At 53.4% G+C, this 16,744-nt stretch overlaps 1 protein-coding gene across 1 annotated transcript in view; it reads left to right on the plus strand.

Annotated features, from left to right (window-relative positions):
* The first annotated feature begins 254 nt into the window (after positions 1 to 254).
* The window catches only part of Kcnj12 (potassium inwardly rectifying channel subfamily J member 12), a 46,171-nt gene continuing 29,681 nt past the window's right edge, over positions 255 to 16,744 (plus strand). The window contains exon 1 of the mRNA XM_006973585.3: positions 255 to 402. The gene's annotated coding sequence lies outside the window, so the exon portion shown is untranslated. The remainder of the gene's footprint in view (positions 403 to 16,744) is intronic.

The following is a 16,744-nucleotide window of genomic DNA, read 5'->3' on the forward strand; positions in this document are numbered from 1 at the left end:
GGGGCCCTGTGCGGTCGAAGCCCGCTGGGAGGTGCAGGACACCCACACCCGGTGCAGGGGAGCGCGCCCGGCCCTGCCCGGGGATCAGATAACTGCGGCGGGGGAGGGGGTGGGTCGGCAGTGCTTGTCGCGGGACTGAGCGACAGAAGCCAGTGGCGAGCCCGGAGCGAACGCCGCGGGGCTGGGGGCGCCGTCTGGGCGTGCGCCCCCGACCCATGGCTGGCTGGTGGCGCCCGGCGTCCGGGAGCGACGCGCCCCTCGGCGTGGAGCGCTCCCAGGGGCTGCGCTGAGGCGGCGGCGGCAACGGTGGCAATGCAGCCAGCGCAGCGGCGGCCGGGACCGGGAACGGCCGCGCGGAGCTTGGAGGACGCGGGACGCGCCGCGCCCCGGCCACTGACCGAGGTAAGAAGGCGGCCGCGGGCGCACGGCCCACCCGCCCGGCCCCAGCTCTCATCAGGCAGCTTCCCGCCCCGGGTGAGCGCGGGGTGGTGCAGCAACAGGAAAGGTGAGGCAGAAGGGCTCCTTCCGTTCCTTTTCTTTTTTTCCTCTCCGGTCCGTGGTGAACCACCAGATGAAATGCTGACAGCGAGCTTTTCTTCCACTGCCATGTTTCGGGCTACAGCCACCAGGGAACTTTGCTCCGGGCTAACCTCTGTCCCCGGGTGTGTGTGTTGCGGGGTGAGGTGGGGGGGGGGCACTCTCAGAAACTTTGAGGAGCTCTCGATCCCCCTCCTCGGCTGGCTTGATTGAGGGGGCTTGCAAGGCAGAGGGCGGAGCCACTTCTGCGCGCGGGCATCGGTCCTAGGCGTGACCTTACCCGAGAGACCTGTGATCAAGATGGGGTATGGAGTGGGTTCACAGGCTCGACCAGAGAACGCTCCCTGCTAAGACCTGGATCTTTGGAGTCATTTCTTTCCTACCGCCTGTGCTGTCATGGAGTAAAAATATTCTGGATGTGGTTCTTCACCATCCAGTCAGCCTGCGAGTCCAGGGGGCATCTTTTGCTTCTTAATGTCGGTCTTGAGAAACCAACAGGGGCTCAGGGCAGAGGTGTCTCTCCTGGACGCACAGGTCTGTTCTGGTGTCCTGTAGGGAACTAGACCCTTTGAAGGAGGCAGCTGGAGTGGAGAGCCCTAGAGAGCTTCTAGGAGAGCCGAGGCCCTTAAGAGTGTCCCTGCTAGGTTCGTGCACATGTCGTCTGAATACCTTAGAACTGGTGCTGGGAATGGAGCTCCCAGGAAAGTGTCTCTTTGGTGAAGGCCTCTAGTTCTGGGAGGTTCTGCCTCCCTACTGCGTGGACCTGGTGGGATTTGAGGCTGCCATTCTGCCAATTCCCAGAGTGTGGTACTGTCTTTGGCCCTTTCTAGTTCTTCCTCACTACCTGCACCCAAGCCTGAAGCCGGCAGTAAAGATCTGGGGACTTTCTGGCCCTCGCATCCGCCTCCTGAGCCCTGGTTAGGCGACTTCAGCTCTCCGGCTTGCCTAGGCGCCCACATACCACTGAAATCAGCTGCCGCCTCCTCCAAGGTGGGAACCCAGAAGGCTTAGCCTCCCGGCCTTTACACCTTCTTTGAGAGATGAACAAAAGCCTGCCCTGGCTGCTGTCCCTCCTGACTAGACTCCAGCCTGGCACTGCACCAGGTGGCTGATTTGAGACCCCCTCACCAAAATCTGCCCATGTGACAGGAGAGAGTCAGGTTGGGAAGGCAGATCTGAGTACCAGGCTCCTCCTTGAAGACCCATTCCTCTGTATTCCCAGAAGAGTCCCCCCGCCCCCAGGGCCTGTAGGGGGGGACCCCAAAGAGACTTCTCAGTAAAACCATCCACTGTGTTCAAGAGGTCCCTCCAACTAGCCAGGGGACACAAAGTTCTCTATGATAGCAGGTGACCCTGGATAGGTGGAGCCACTTGTGAGAATAAATGCATGGCTGTGTGCACATGGCCTACTGGACCAGCCTCAGCACAGTGGGGATGGGGAGAGTCTCGGACATTCTTGGGGACAAGGTAGGTGGTTCTGATGTATTAGCAGAGCAGGGCCATCCTCTCCACTGGGACACTGCTCTATGCATGCAGAAAGCCCTTGTAAAGGCAGTCTTGGCACAGGCTGGCATGTGTGAACTTCAAGCCCTTGATTACCTAACTAGTCTCCTCTCTCCTGGGTTGGGTGGGCACCATGGACTGGTAGATGAGTCCTCTGCCACCAGGCTCCCTAGGCAGGGGCCCCCTGTAGGTGTGTGTCTAGGGGGAGGAGAGGTTCAGGAGACTGTGGGGAACCGGGAGAGGTATTCACCGCGGCTGCTTCCAGAGCCACGCAACATGTTAGGCCCAAGCAGAAGGCTTGTTTTGTTTTCCTCAAATCAGAAGGCATTTCTGCCAGGACTACCCTGTCTCTGCTCTGCCCCAGGAAGGACCAGGTAGCACTAAGTGGCCCTCTCGCAGTGAACTAACAATGGCAGCGATAATAGTAACAACACTGGTCATGGTGGCCCCTCTAGGCTCTGCGACACAGGCCAGTGCAGCCCGCAGACAGTTTCCTCTGGCTCAGCCAGGCCTCCAGTGCCTGGGGCCATAGTTGGCACGACCAGTCATGGCACCCAAAGGCCTTGGCACATAGCTAGGGTGGAAGTGACTGCATCATCACTCCCAGCCATCCCTGTGGTCCTTGCCAGCCCCCGGGGCAGGGTCTGCTGGTATACTGCAAGGCTTGAGAAATAGTTCTTCTCGGTCCTCGGTCCTCTGCTCCTAACTCCTGCTCTGGGCAAGACCCTTCCTGCAACAGATGCAGCTGGTCCCTGTGGCTGGGCCTTGGCCAGGGCTTTGCTGGGAGTGAAACATGGGCCCTTTTGCCCCTCCCCTCTGGCCTGTCATTGGAGCCCTGCCAGAGACTGACACAGAGGAGAGGCAGACAAGGGGCAGCTCCCAGACAGCAGGAGGGGCCGGCTGAGCCCACCCCTTGGGAGGGTTGCTGGGGAGCAGTGGGTGAGGGGGACAGGCAGCAGGGGAAGACAGTGGAGAAAGCAAGAACGAAGGGAGCTATCTGGAACGGGGCTTCAGACAGGGCCGTTGATGCTTCAGGGTAGTGGTGATGATGGGGCTTTTCCAGAGGAACTGGCCCCAGGAAGGAACTGAGGGCCCAGAGCTGGACCAGCTAATTTAATTTGCTAATGGCCTGCCAGTGTGGAGGGCTGTATTGGCTCCATTATACGGATGGGAGTGGAGGCCAGGAGGCCGTGGAGCTTCTGTGTAGCCTGTGTGCTTCTGACCCAGAGCCTCGGGCTCTCCTAGGGACAGGGTGCACTTCCTGCCACTTACAGACACATTTTTCTGGGGGCATTTGTGTGCTGGCCTGGTCTCCACCCCCAGGCAGTTTCCACTAAGCTCTAGGGCCCACCTGCCTTCCTGGCTCCCAGGAAGCCGCTTCTCTGGGACCCAGTGAAGGGCCTGGCGTAAAGTTAGCGTTCCGTAAATGTTCCCTGAGGCCTCAGTGGTGGCCTTCCTGTGACATGGCGTGAGCCGGAGTGGGTGTGAGGTCTGGAGTGTCTAAGCATGCAGAGACAGTAAAGTGACTGTTCAATAAGTAAGTTTGTGTAGGGAAGATTTGGTTTGCGGGCACATGGGGGTGCCATGTTTCTCGTGGCCTCAGTGTTGCATCCATGAAGTGAGACGGAAGACCAGAAGCCCTGGGTTACCCAGAGTGGAGGAGGGGAAGAGAGCCTTTGAACGTGCCTCTAAGAGCAGGGTAGACTCAGCAAGACTGGGAGTCTTCAGAGGGGACCCCATGAAGGAGAGCTGTGAACATTTGGTGCCTAAGCCTTGGGAATCTCATTGCAGCCCAGTCATCCTTTGGCCACATGAGAAACTGGATAGAGAGAAGTGGGGTTCCCACGGACGTGGCCTCAGAGGCTGGCCTCCTCCTCTGGGCTGGTCTTTATGACCTCTCAGCCACCATGATATCCTAAAGCTCAAGTTGTTCTGCGTGGCCTCTGAGGTGACGACAGAGGCAAGGTGAGGCTCTGGGGACCTAGGAGACCCTGGTCCTGCACCTCCATTAGCCTTTAGGCCTACAGTACCAGACACAAGCCTGGCTGGCAGACATAGGAATGCCTGTTTCGGGTGCCCCAGGAGCGGCTTTACTCTTGGTGGGTATCGGCTGCTTCTTGAGTTGGTGGGTGTAGCCTTGTGGGTTTGGTTTGGAAGCTTCCTAACATCCCCTCCGGGCTTTGGGCCACTGAGGGGTCCTCTCTGCTCCTCACCTGAGGCCTGATCACCTTGAAGAACTCAGACTTGGAGAGGGCTGGAGGATAAACAGTAAAAGGTACGGAGTGGCAGGCCATGTTGCTTGAGTACCTGCTGTGGGCTTGACCTGCCCTGGGTGGCAGCCCTTCAGTGGTTCCCGTCTGGCCTCACGGCACGCTCCTAACTTCTGCTTCTCTCCCTGACCTCCTTGCCATGCTTTCAACAGGCCAGGCCTGTCCTACATCCACCAGGGCCCACGCACGCACGTACCATTCCCTGTCTGGACCACTCCTTCCCAGATCTGTACACGACTCTTCCCTTTCCACATTCATGTGCTGCCCCAAACGCCACTTCTTCCCTGCAGGCCGCCGCCCCCCATCACAGCCACAAAGCCATGCTGCCCCCCCCCACCCCCGCCTCCACTGCTTTCTCTCTATAGAACTCAGAGCCATCTGCCTCGAGTGTTTTATTTTTCTATTTTCTCTATTGTCTCGGGCTGTAAACGAGTTCAGGGGTTTGGTCCTGTTGTCCCGCAGCTGTGCCCCTGGGGCCCGTGGCGATAGCCAGTGGGCAGCAGGTGTTCGGTCCGTACAGGGGGTGGCTGTGTGGTCTCAGCTGTGTGCGGCGTGCCATGCTGTGTTCTCCTCGTAGTGGCAACTGTGGTCCATCTGTCTGCAGGTGAGCACTCAGAACCGAGGGAGGTGCCAGCATAATTCCGAGCTTGTTGCGGAGTTCGAGGCTGAGCTGGGATCCGGAGCTTCGCTCTGAGCTCCCTGCCCTGGCATCCTGTGGCTGAGCAGGAGGAGCAGGGTCTGGACCTGTCTGGCTGGAGCCTTTCTGCACACAGTCTCCCTGGCTGAGCCTGGCTGCCCCTAACTAAGAATATCCCCACCCCATAATACTATGGGAGTAGTTAGCCTCATCGTAAGTGTGAGCACCCTGAGGCCAGGAGGGGTAGCTTTGGGCTCCTGGCTGGTCTCTTAGATGGTGGGTCTTGCTACCTGCCTTCCTGTCCAGCCCGGCCCTGACCAGTGGCAAGAGACACGCTGACTCCCTTTGGCCGCTGGTGTTTGGGCAGTCTGTCTGTCTTGCTTTACTATTCCAGTCTCTTGAACATGGCCTCCATGTTTTTATATATGTTTAGCTTCTCAAGTTTACAGTGATCAACTTTAGGAGTGTCTGTTGGGAGAAAACCTGATGTTTTCTTGTGGTCAGCATGTGGCCTTTCCTTTCTCTGGATGTCTCTATGGCTTCTGAAAAGGCCGAGCTTGCAGCCTCTTTGGTGACTGAGTGAGTGGGGTTTGGAGTCCTGTCTTTTGAGGCTCACCTGGAGACAAAGGGACCAAGTCAAGGTTGAACTAGAGCCCTGGGCAGCTCTTCCTGCTTCCTTCCAGAGGCGGGGTATTCTGGTAGGGGTAACATGGCATCCCCATTGTGGGTGTGGATCCCCTGAGGCCAGAGAAGGGTCTCATAGCCCTTTGGAAGTGAGCCGGGTATCTCTGCCCTCCATGGCCTCTTTTTAGCTGTATGGAGACTTGGTGATGGGGTGGGGGTGGGGGTGAAGGGAAGCTGGGGTGCTGGGTTATATGAGCTGGTAAGTCTGAGAGGACAGTGAAGAGGTCTAGAGGAGCTATGGGGCCCAGGCCAGAGGCATGCCCTCACCCCTGCGTACCTCCTCCTCCTTCCAGCTGCAGCTCAGGCCCCTCTAAGCTGGCTGCTCCAGCTCTGCAATTCTTCAGCACTTAAAGCAAAAATAAATCACTGCCAGCAGCTGGCGTTCTGGGTGGCAGCAGCCGCGCCACCCCCCTGCCCCGACCTCTGCCTCTGGGCTTCTGGTTCCAGGCCAAGGCTAGCCTTCCACTCAGGCCTGTGAGAGGACGTGGAAGCCTGTGGGGGCTTGGCCTGGCCTGGCGAGGTCACATGGAAGGCACAGGCATTGTTGGCCCCTGAGGCTCTGGAGTCTCTAGCAGGAGGGGGAGGTTCCATTTCAACTTGGTAGAAATTGACCTGGGAGGGCTAGGGCAAGCTCAGGGTGACCTGGCCACCTGCTGTCAGAGAGGCGACCCCTTCTCATAATCACTGCTCTCTGGTCCAGCTCTGGGCATCTCTTTTCTTTCTCTTCCATCCCTCCCCTTCTCAGAGAATCCTAGAGGTCTTGACTTGTCAAGTGCTATGACGCAGGCCCTGAGGATGTCAAATTTTAGCATCATTTATACTTTCAACAAATAGCTTTGGGCGCACGCACGTGCTTTGCCCTGTGCTGGGAGGCTGGGGCCGTGGATGTACCCAAGTCCTCCCTTTGCGGGGGCACCCACGGGGCTGATCGCTCTGAAGGTGGGGGAGTATAAAACAGACAAGCAAGGAAGAAATCATGGACTTGGTCATATTCCTTTGTTAATTATTACAGTCTTTAATTACGGGGATGTTGCATGGTACAATTAAATAGTAAGAGTAGAAAATGAATCCCTTCTCGGTCCTGCCTTCTCTCCCCCCAAACTGCTTCGTGTTTTCTGGTGACTGTCTTTCTCAGTGCTTCTGTAAATGTAGCTCTTTCTCCCTTCCTCTCCCCAGCCCCCACCCATGTATCCCCTGGCTCCCTGCATCAGGATCCTGGCCATGTGGTGCCCAGTGCCCACTGGGCCCAGGGTTCCATTCCTGTCTCCAAGATGAGGGCTGAGTCACCGAGTCTGTGGATCCTGGTTGTGGAGCCTTTGAACTCACAGAGCCATTGAGTTCACACATCACGGGTTCTTTGTGAAGTTTTACCGGTCTGAGGCAGAGAACCTGGAATTGCAGAATTGGAGCAGCTTAACCCCCAGAGAGGCTCTCGGTCCTTGCTGGAGACCTCCTTCCTGGGATCCCAGGGAGTTTAGTCCATCTAGATCCCCAGAATTCTGGTTCAAAGAGTGTGAGGCCTGTGTGTTTTAATCCCCCAATAGCTCAGCTCCCCTCTAGCTGTCTGGTCCCCTAAGCCTCTGTGAGATCTAATCTATCAGTGCTCTGGCTCTTAGGGCTGGCCAGCTCCCTCAGGACAGAGCAAACCTTGCTTGGACCTGAAGGGAGGAAGTGCCCAACACTTTTCCTTGAAGGGGGGACGTCCCCGCTTCCCTGTCTGCCCTTTTCTTGAACTTCCAGAGAAAGGGCCACCGTGGTCTTCAGGCGGGGTCAGCCTTCTGCCTGAGGGAGGACCATCTCTGCTGTGAACTCTGCCTCTGGGTGCCCACCACTTGCTTGGTCCTCTGCCATTCTTGAATCTTGGTTTGAGGTGAAGGAAGACCATGCTTAGCAATTGTATGCTTCCCTGGTTCCTGGAGAGGTGATAATGACCACGGACCGCTCTTCTGCTCTAAGCCTCAGTTTTCCCTTTTGTGAAATGGGCACTAGAGTTCCCCTTCTCTCAAGACATCATCCTCTCCTGCCCTTTGTACTTGGCTCTGTGGTCAGGGCAGGGCAGGGCGGCTTCCTCTCCTCGTCACCCCCTCCACTGTGCAGCCGGAGGTTTGGCTGTGCCAACAAGTTACCCGCTGGGTCTCAAGCTGTCGGCAACACCTGTTTGGTCGAAGCAGCCAGGCCCTTCCCTGAGCCCTAGGGAACCTGAGAACCACCAGGAGTGTCCCCAGAGCTCCTGTGGTAGTCCTAGAGTGGCCCAGGCCCCCAGGCCTGTGTGACAGAACATACCCACATCCCCTCTCTTTGCTTTGCTAAATGTGAGCTGAACCTGGGTCTGGCCAGTGTAGCCATAGCCAGTAGGGGTCCAGGGCTTAACCTTGTAGCAAATGCCCGGATCCACAGTACCAGGCTCTGTCCTCTCCTGACCCAGATGCCTCCTGCTGGCCTTCAGCTCAGCTGTAGCTGGGCAAAAAACACCCTACACAGGTACAGGTTGATAGGGAATGGATTTGGGGGACAGGGGTGTGATAGCGATCAGGAGTTCTGGGAGCCTTTGCGTGAACCCATGCCTCAGACTCTGCCTCTGTAAAATGGGAACACTGGAGCCAAGAAGGCAGTTGTTTCCACATAGCTGGCGTTCTGTCTGGGGCAGGGATGAGTCTGGGAGAAGGCAGAAGTGGTAGCAATAGGGAGCACAAGACCCCGAAATGGTTCAGTGCGGCTGTATTGGGAGTTGAAACAATATGGTGTGAGTCTCTTATCCAGAAGGCTGGAATTCAACCTGCGTTGAATTTTCAGAATTTCAGAATTGTTTTTCAGGTTTTAGAATATATGTGATGAGATATCTTGGGGAGGCGACCCAAGCCTGTACACGAAATCTGTGTGTTTGTTTCATCTAAAACTTATATACAGAATCTGAATATGAATACATTATATTTAATAATTTTGTGCAAGCTAAGTTTTTGTGATACAGAATTTTCTTTGTCATTCAAATCTCTCTCCCTCCCCCTCCCTCTCCTCTCCCCCTCCCCCTCTCCGCTCCCCCCCCCTTCAACTGGGAACAGAACCTAGGGCCTCATACATGGCAGGCAAATTCTCCTCCAGCATCAGAAAAATAAAATCTTAAAAAAAACAAAATACAGGGGTTGGGGATTTAGCTCAGTGGCAGAGCACTTGCCTAGCAATTGCAAGGCCCTGGGTTTGGTCCTCAGCTCTAGAAAAAAAAAAAAAATTGCCAGGCAGTGGTGGCACACGCCTTTAATCCCAGCACTTGGGAGGCAGAGGCAGGCGGATCTTTGTGAGTTCAAGGCCAGCCTGGTCTACAGAGGGAGATCCAGGAAAGGCACCAAAACTACACAGAGAAACCCTGTCTCAAAAAAACCAAAAAAAAAGAAAAAAAAAAATCCAGGCCAACAAGATCGATCAGCCAGCCCATAAGGCACTTGCCATGTAAGCCTAATGACCTGAGCTCAACTCCCAGAATCCATATAAAGGCGGAAGAACAGAACTGATGACTGAAATTTGTCCTTTGACCTCCACATGTGTGACATAGTACACACGTGCACACACACATACACCACACAACCACCACCATTTAAAAAGAAAGAAAAGATGTACTTTTGGGGCCATATCCTTTGGAAACACGTAGTATTAGGGTTCTTTTTTAGTTTCTGTTACTTCCCATGTGTGAGCCTTTGGCAGATGGGCTCTGCTACTGTGTCCAGTCTCCCCTCTGGGGCACAGAGATGGTAGTGGTCCTTTTCGTTCTGGAGTGGTTTTGAGCAATCTGCGTTCACATACAGCCTGGCGAACATGGAAGGGTGTGGGAGATGTTTCTTTCTTTTTTTTTTTAATGATTTGTTTTATTTTATTTTTGGTTTTTTGAGACAGGGTTTCTCTGTGTAGCTTTGTGCCTTTCCTGGATCTCGCTCTGTAGACCAGGCTGGCCTCAAACTCACAGAGATCCACCTGGCTCTGCCTCCCGCCCGAGTGCTGGAATTAAAGGCATGCGCCACCACCCCCTGGCGATTAATTTTTTTTAAAATGTGGATTGGTGTTTTGCCTGCAAGTAGCCTGTGTGAGGGTGTTAAACCCGCCCCCCCCCCCCCCCGCCCCCGAGCTGGAGTTACAGACAGCTGTGAGCTGCCATGTGGTGGGTGCTGGGAATTGAACCTGGGTCCTCTAGAAGAGCAGACAGTGCTCTTAACTACCGAGCCATCTCTCCAGCCCAGATGTTACTTTCTATGACAAGATGGTTTTGGGATTTGCCTGGGCTTTCAGGCTGGAGACTGCGTTTCTGCTTAGCTGACTTGCTTATTCTGATGTATTAACTTCCTGGCTCTCTCTGTCCGGCCCTAGCTGTCGCTGGGCCTGGGTCCTCTAAGTAAATTCTGGGAACGGCTCAGCTAGGTTGAAGGGGATATGTCTCTGTGATTTTGAGAGCCCTCCATGGTGTCCCACTAGTTTAGGGCCACCTCCGCAGACCTTGTGTGTGCGTGCCATAGCCATCTGATGCCCCTGTTTGACAATACAACTTTTGACAGCAGAGACTTTCCTCTCCCTTGGTTTAAATGTGTGACGTTGTCCAGGCTGGCATCTTCCTGTAGCTCATGCCCAGAGTCCAGCTCCTTTGGGGAGAGTGTTCTCAGATCTCCATCCTACCCCACTGGTTGGTCGGTGAGTCAGATGGTTAGCGTCTACCACAGTGTATCTCTTCTGGTTCTTCTGGGCCTTCACAGCTGACCCGAAGTACAGGGAACTGCTGCTCCTCTGCAGACTCCAAAACCAAGGTTCGATGACCAGCCCATCTCCATCATTCTGTGTGACCAGAGCTAAAGGGTGGCATCCATAGCACCTGGGTTTCTCCAGAAGCTCAATGTCATTGGACCTGTGGCCCAAACTATTCCCTTGTCTGCCACCAGGCCTGTCTCTGTGGATGTGCTAAATTGATGATGCCGGTGTCCATGGCCCTTCCCATGGGAATATTTGAGGGGGTGGCTCTGGCATGACACAGGATGCCAGTGTTTCTTGAGAAGAGTTTGAGATTTGGCATCTACAGATAACAATGAATTGACTGTTACCAGATCTTTTGGTGCTGGGCACTGTGCTCAGTGCCTTCCAGAAATTATCTCATTTAATTCTCAAAGTGTCCTGGACAATTGAGGGATGAGGTTTAGGGAGGCAGATGGCCAGCCCAGATGTCAGCCAACACCCCAAAGCCATGAAGAGAAGCCCCAGTGTCCTAAGAGTGCTGTGGGCTGGTGGGAGATGCCTGGCCTGAGATCTTCTCTCAGGAGATGTCTAAGAATCATGCTTGGCTGGGAGCAGTAGTGCTGGCCATAAGCGCCATAAGCTTATTGGCCCAGATTTAAGTGGGGGCTGTCCCTTTCTGTGTGGCTTGAAGCTAGCGTCGTCTCGCTAAACATCACTTCGGCACTCCAAAAAATAGGGCAAAATCTCCCTTTCACACTGATTGTTCCAGATGAGTGCTTGGCCACACCTTATAGCTGCTTTAAAATTCTAGATGGCCGAGGGTAGAGGACCATTTCATAGGTAGAGAAACTGAGGCTTCAAGGAGAGGAGACGCTGTCAGGACTCATACTCAGCCTGAGTGACCTGAAGATTTCTATAGCCTGGTGATTTCAACTTCTGAATGTGGGCTGGTCCAGTCGGCTTCATTCTTGCTCTGGACCTGGTTGGAGGACAGGCAGACCATTGCTCGGGTCCTTTGGAGCGGGGATCCTGCGGCAGGCATGCAGGTTCTCAGAGTGCCTCCTATATCTGCTTTCACATGGTTGAACCGACACCAACTTCTCCATTTGCTCCATGTCCTGGGAGCCATTGGCCTTCACAGCTGTGCTCCCAGACTACGCGGGTACAGAAGATGGGCACAGCAGACTTTTCAAAAATTTATTCACAAATGTCATCTGTTGCTCTGGAATGCCGTGGGGTGGAGGCTGTGCTGCTTATGGACAGAGTTCCTTCAAGCTTTCCTTCCCGCTTGTGATCACTTTTACCCAAGACATTTTCATGTGACCCTGGGTATAGGGGTATATAAGATAGCTTAATCAAACATTTACTGGTAGTAAATCGTAAATTTATTTGTTTATTTTAATTTTTGTTTGTTGGTTTGTTTGTTTTTCAAGACAGGGTTTGTTTTTTTTTTTTTGGTAGCTCTGGCTGTCCTGGAACTCACTATGTAGCCCAGGCTGGTCTTGAACTCACAGAGATCCACTTGCCTCTGCCTCCCAAGTGCTGGGATTAAAGGCGTGCGCCGCCACTGCCTGGCTAAGAAATTTTTTTTAAAGCAACTCTTTGATATTTGTGTAATTTCTTCATTTAATAAAGATTAAAACAAATTTGCACACTAATGAGCTGGACATACTAGTTTTTACATAAATAACTAAATCTTAGCTGAATTGGATACTCTAGGACACAGAGTATCTTCAACATTTTTCAGAATTGATAGATGCTTTGATTTTCTAAGTGTCAGTGGGGTGAGGATGCCTTTTTGCATAAGTACATGGTGCAAAACGGCCCAAGTATGACCCTAAAGGTCATTTCAGGAATGGCTGAAAATTCTGCTCTGATCTCAAGCTAAAATCCATTGAACTTTTTTTAAAAAAATGAAATTCAAACAGCATTTTATTTGAAACAGGGTCTCGTTATGCAACCCTGACTGGCCTGGAACTCACTATAGACCAGGGTAGCCTCCAACTCACAGAGAGCTATCTGATACTACCTCCTGAGTTCAGGGATTAAAGGTGTGCTTGACCACACCTGGCAACAATTTTTTAAAAAAAGATTTACTTATTTTTATTGTATGTCTATGAGTGTTTTGCCTGTATGTATGCATGTATGTATGTGTGCATGTATGTATGTATGTCTGTGCACCACATGTGTGCCTGATACCCTGGGAGGCCAGAAAAGGGCATCAAACCCTTGAAACTGCAGTTATAGACAGTTGTAAGCCACCGTTTGGGGGCTGGGAACGGAACCCAGGTTCTCTGTAAGAGCAGCCAGTGCTCTTTAACTGCTGAGTCCTCTCTGCAGCCCTGCCTGGTGACAGCTTTTAAAAACCAAACATTATTGATCTTATATAGCATATAGCACATGCACACATGTATATGTTATATATATATATAAAACACGTGTGATATAGATTATAAATAAAAAACATATAGCACAGTACAATCTCTATTAGCCACTTCTCTGTTGCTGTGATAAAATACCATGACCAAAGCAACTTAAGGAAGAGAGAGTTTGTTTGGCTTACATTTTTAGAGAGCTCGAGTCCACAGTGATGGGGAAGGCACAGCATGGCAGCAGAACAGGAAGCAGAGACAGAGACAGAGACAGAGAGACAAAGAGACAGAGAGACAGGGAGAGACAGGGAGAGCAGGGAGTAGGGTGAGGTTGTAAACCCTACGGGCCCACTCCCAATATTGTATGTCCAGCAAGGCTCCGCCTACTGAAATTTCCATAACCTATCCAGACACCACCACCAAGGGGGGGCCACGTGTTCAAACATGAACCTAGGAGGGTCATTTCTCATTCAAGTCACCGTACAATCCAGAATTCTATGCTGAGAAATATATTGAGAAAACATAAAAGTGTTATTTTCTTTTATGTTTCTGTAAGGTTAGAACACTGTGTGCACACTAAAAACACTGCAGTTCCCAGCATACATTTGAGCCAAAGTGTTTCAGGCAGTGTTTGTTGGTGTTGTGTGGCCCAGTGCAGAGTGGACATGAAGTGTTCAGAATCAAGGCTGCAGTGATGTTGTGCAAGGCATCATGGGAAAGCACGGCCTAAAACACATGGGACTCATGACATGCTGACTTCGAATTGAGTTTTGATCATCGCATGTTCAAAATATTTATTGTTGCCAATTTTTTTGTGACCCACATTGAGTTGCCATATGGAGTCACGTATATACCCTGTACCACATATAAATCTATAGTTTAAAAATCTGGTACTTAGGAGGCATCCATCCATCCATCCATCCATCCATCCATCCATCCATCCCTCCATCCCTCCATTTGGCTTTAGAGATCCCAGGTCCTGTGGAGAAGCAGCTGTATCCACAGACTCCTGTGGCCACTGAGAGGCTCCCAGGTGAATGTCTCTGGCTCCTGGCTTCATGAGGCCTGTGGTGGCACCTGTGTTCCCAGGGGAGCGTTTAGCCCAGGAAGGCCCTTAGAGTACTCTTGAGGGCCATCTCTGGGCTCTAGGCAAAGGAATTCTTAGTCGATGGCCACCCACGTCCCCTGGGACTTGCAGAGAATAAGAGTCTACAAGGCCCCTAAGCACAGCTGCGGTCTGCTATGGGCAGCCACAGACGGCCCATTTTCTGTTCCCCGCCTTTTCCTATAGACGGATTATCACCCTCTTGTCCGCAGGGCCTGGTCCCCTCTGGCTATCTAAATCCATTGCTATGTCCAAGGTTCTCTTTCACCACTGGATTCTCTCTCAACTTGTTAGGAAGGAGTCTTTCCAGAGGCGACCCAGAGTCTATGGCCCCAGGACACTGGATGACAAAGCAGTCCTGCTCCATGGAACTTGTGTGTTGAGGGGAGAATGACCACGGCCTCTGTGTGAGCAGAGACTGTGAGGTCAAGGAGTGAGCTGAAGGGTGTCTGAGAGAAGGGGGGGGGGAGGCCAGAGGTGGTTGACCCTGGAGCAGTAAGGGCGGAGCAGGGACAGAGCAGGAGGGCCGTTCTCCGTTGGGTCTGCAGACTGGGTCATCCTCTTTGCATGTGTGCCCTGGGTAGTGCCAACTCCAAGGCCTGGGCTCTCCAGGGAAGGCTGGTCTGGCTGCTGTAATGGGATGCCAAGGAAATGACAGATGGACAGATGCCCCACAGGGCTTTTCTCTCTGGACTCCACCTTCGGCTGCAGCTGTTTGGGGGGGCGGGCGTACCTCCTAGCTGGTCCCCACCCTCTTTCAGCCCATTTGGCTTGAGGACTGGCAGGAGCCTCCTCCCCCAGGGCAGTGCCATAGGCTGGATTTGGAGGGACTCCAAGCCACCTGTCTCCCCTCGGCCTGGGGGTGCTGATGTGGGTTGGGAGGACGGCCAGTGAAACATGCCTTCTTCACAATCCGGCAGCCTCAAGCAGGGGACCCCGGATCAGTGAACTCAGACGGCGGTGGCCTTAGATAGGCAGCGCTAATCGGGTCAGGCTCCCTACATGGCTGACTCTGTGTGATGGGCATAGATGTAGATGGACACAAGGGCTTGACGGTTCTGTGAGCGGTGGGTGCTGTGACTAGGGTGGGTGCTGTGACTACACATCAATGCATCTGAACTTAGGAGGCTGGGAGGGTAGGGTGCTGTATGCACAGACAGCTGTAGGAGGAGAAGGTAGCGTGGCCAGTGCTTATGAATCTGAGGCACCCCCCCTGGCTTTCTGACCCCATGTAACTTCTGCCCTGCCGTGGTAGCCCCCTATTTGGACAGAGCTGTTCCTCTGAGACCAGGCCTGTAACCCCAAGTCCATATGTCTCTGGAGCCTTTTGTGTCTTCTCTGCAAGTCTGCACCTCTGTCTCCAGTGTCCAGGCTTTCCAGCTCATTCCTACCCCAGCTATACCCCGCTCTTCTGGGCTCAGAAAGCCTGCAGAGTGGAAGCCTGCATGACTAGAAGTTGGTGTGCTGACACATTGCGTCTACATCACAACCCTGAAGGATGCTGGGACTCTCTTCCTATCCCTAGGAGGACACAGGCTCCCAGAGGCTTAAAGGAGTTCCTGGGGCCTCTGATGCTCTCTTGAGCCAGGGTTAAAGGATCCATCCCTCAGAGCCCAGGTTCAGGGCCCACAGATTGCTCCCGTGGTTGGTTATACCCCAGGACTACTGTTGTTTATCTACACCCGTCCTCAGCATCTTCCCTGACGGTGGTCTCTCCCTGAACGTGGCCTTTCCTGTCACACACCTCTCGTGGAACTCAGGTTCCCCTGAATGGGAACCTCTTCCTTCATGGGCCCTTCCTACTTCCTGTCAGCAGCTCCTTCTTTGTCCAGGTTCTTCCCTTTGCTCCAGGGTTTTTCTTGTGGACCCAGCACTGTCCACTGGTCGTTCATCTAGCCCCAGGACTATAGTCCCCCTGTGGGGTTCAATGGGATCTGGTGGACATGGGCTCTGAGGGGCCTCTACCTTGCCATTTCACAGCTGATGACTGAGTATTGTTCTGTTCAAGGCACTGGGCCTGAACAACCACATCCTTCAGAACTCACCTCACAGATGAGGCCTCAGTGGCTGGGGGTATACAGTTTAGTTTCTGGATCTGTCTCTACTCCCACATTGAACAATGGGACCTTAGTCAGAGGACTGTCTCCCAGGGCTTCACTGAAGGCCTTGATCCCTGGAATGTGGTTTCTCCAAGCTCAGGGTTACCATCCTCAGTGTGGCCACTGCTAGTGACCAATGATGGCCTTTGCTGCCCTGCTTACTGTGCTGGGGTAGAGAAGGGGCTGAGGTCAGGACTGTAGTCTGTTCCAGCTCTCCAGTACCTGCAGGTGTTTCCTCATAACCAGTTTTCTTGTTTGTAAAAGTACGATGCCTGTCTCATCCTGCTTTTTTTTGTTTGGTTTTTCAAGACAGCTTTTCTCTGTGCAGCCCTGGCCGTCCTGGAACTCGCTCTGCAAACCAGACTGGCCTCCAGCTCACAGAGATCGGCCTGCCTCTGCCTCACCTCCAGGATCACGCTGCTCGTTAAGGCTTTGGTGGGGGAATTGGGACAATCTCTAGATTATTGTTTTGTAAACCTTCAGGGAGCCCCTGCCGTGCCTTCGCTGTGCTGGTGACTAAGGAGTCAGTTCCAGAAGCTCAGCTGGAGGCTGAATGGTGGGAAGGGCGAAGACTGTGGGCTGGCTGTGGACATTCTGGGAGGGATGGCCCAGCAAGAGCCAGGAGGTGTGTGCTGTGGGGGCTCCTGTTGTCAAGGGGGAGCCGCCAGCAAGCGTCCATCTGTTTCTCCAGAAACTTTTTACACCGTTAGGCCTGCAGCAAAGTGTGTGTCCCCAGTGTGCAGACAGAAATGATGGTAACCGGGGTAAAGATGGCGATATTTCTCTTCGCCAGGCTCAACACTAAACTTAGGAACCTGGCGGTCCTCACT

Source organism: Peromyscus maniculatus, chromosome 8, assembly GCF_049852395.1.
Source record: "Peromyscus maniculatus bairdii isolate BWxNUB_F1_BW_parent chromosome 8, HU_Pman_BW_mat_3.1, whole genome shotgun sequence".
Taxonomy (NCBI): Eukaryota; Metazoa; Chordata; class Mammalia; order Rodentia; family Cricetidae; genus Peromyscus; species Peromyscus maniculatus.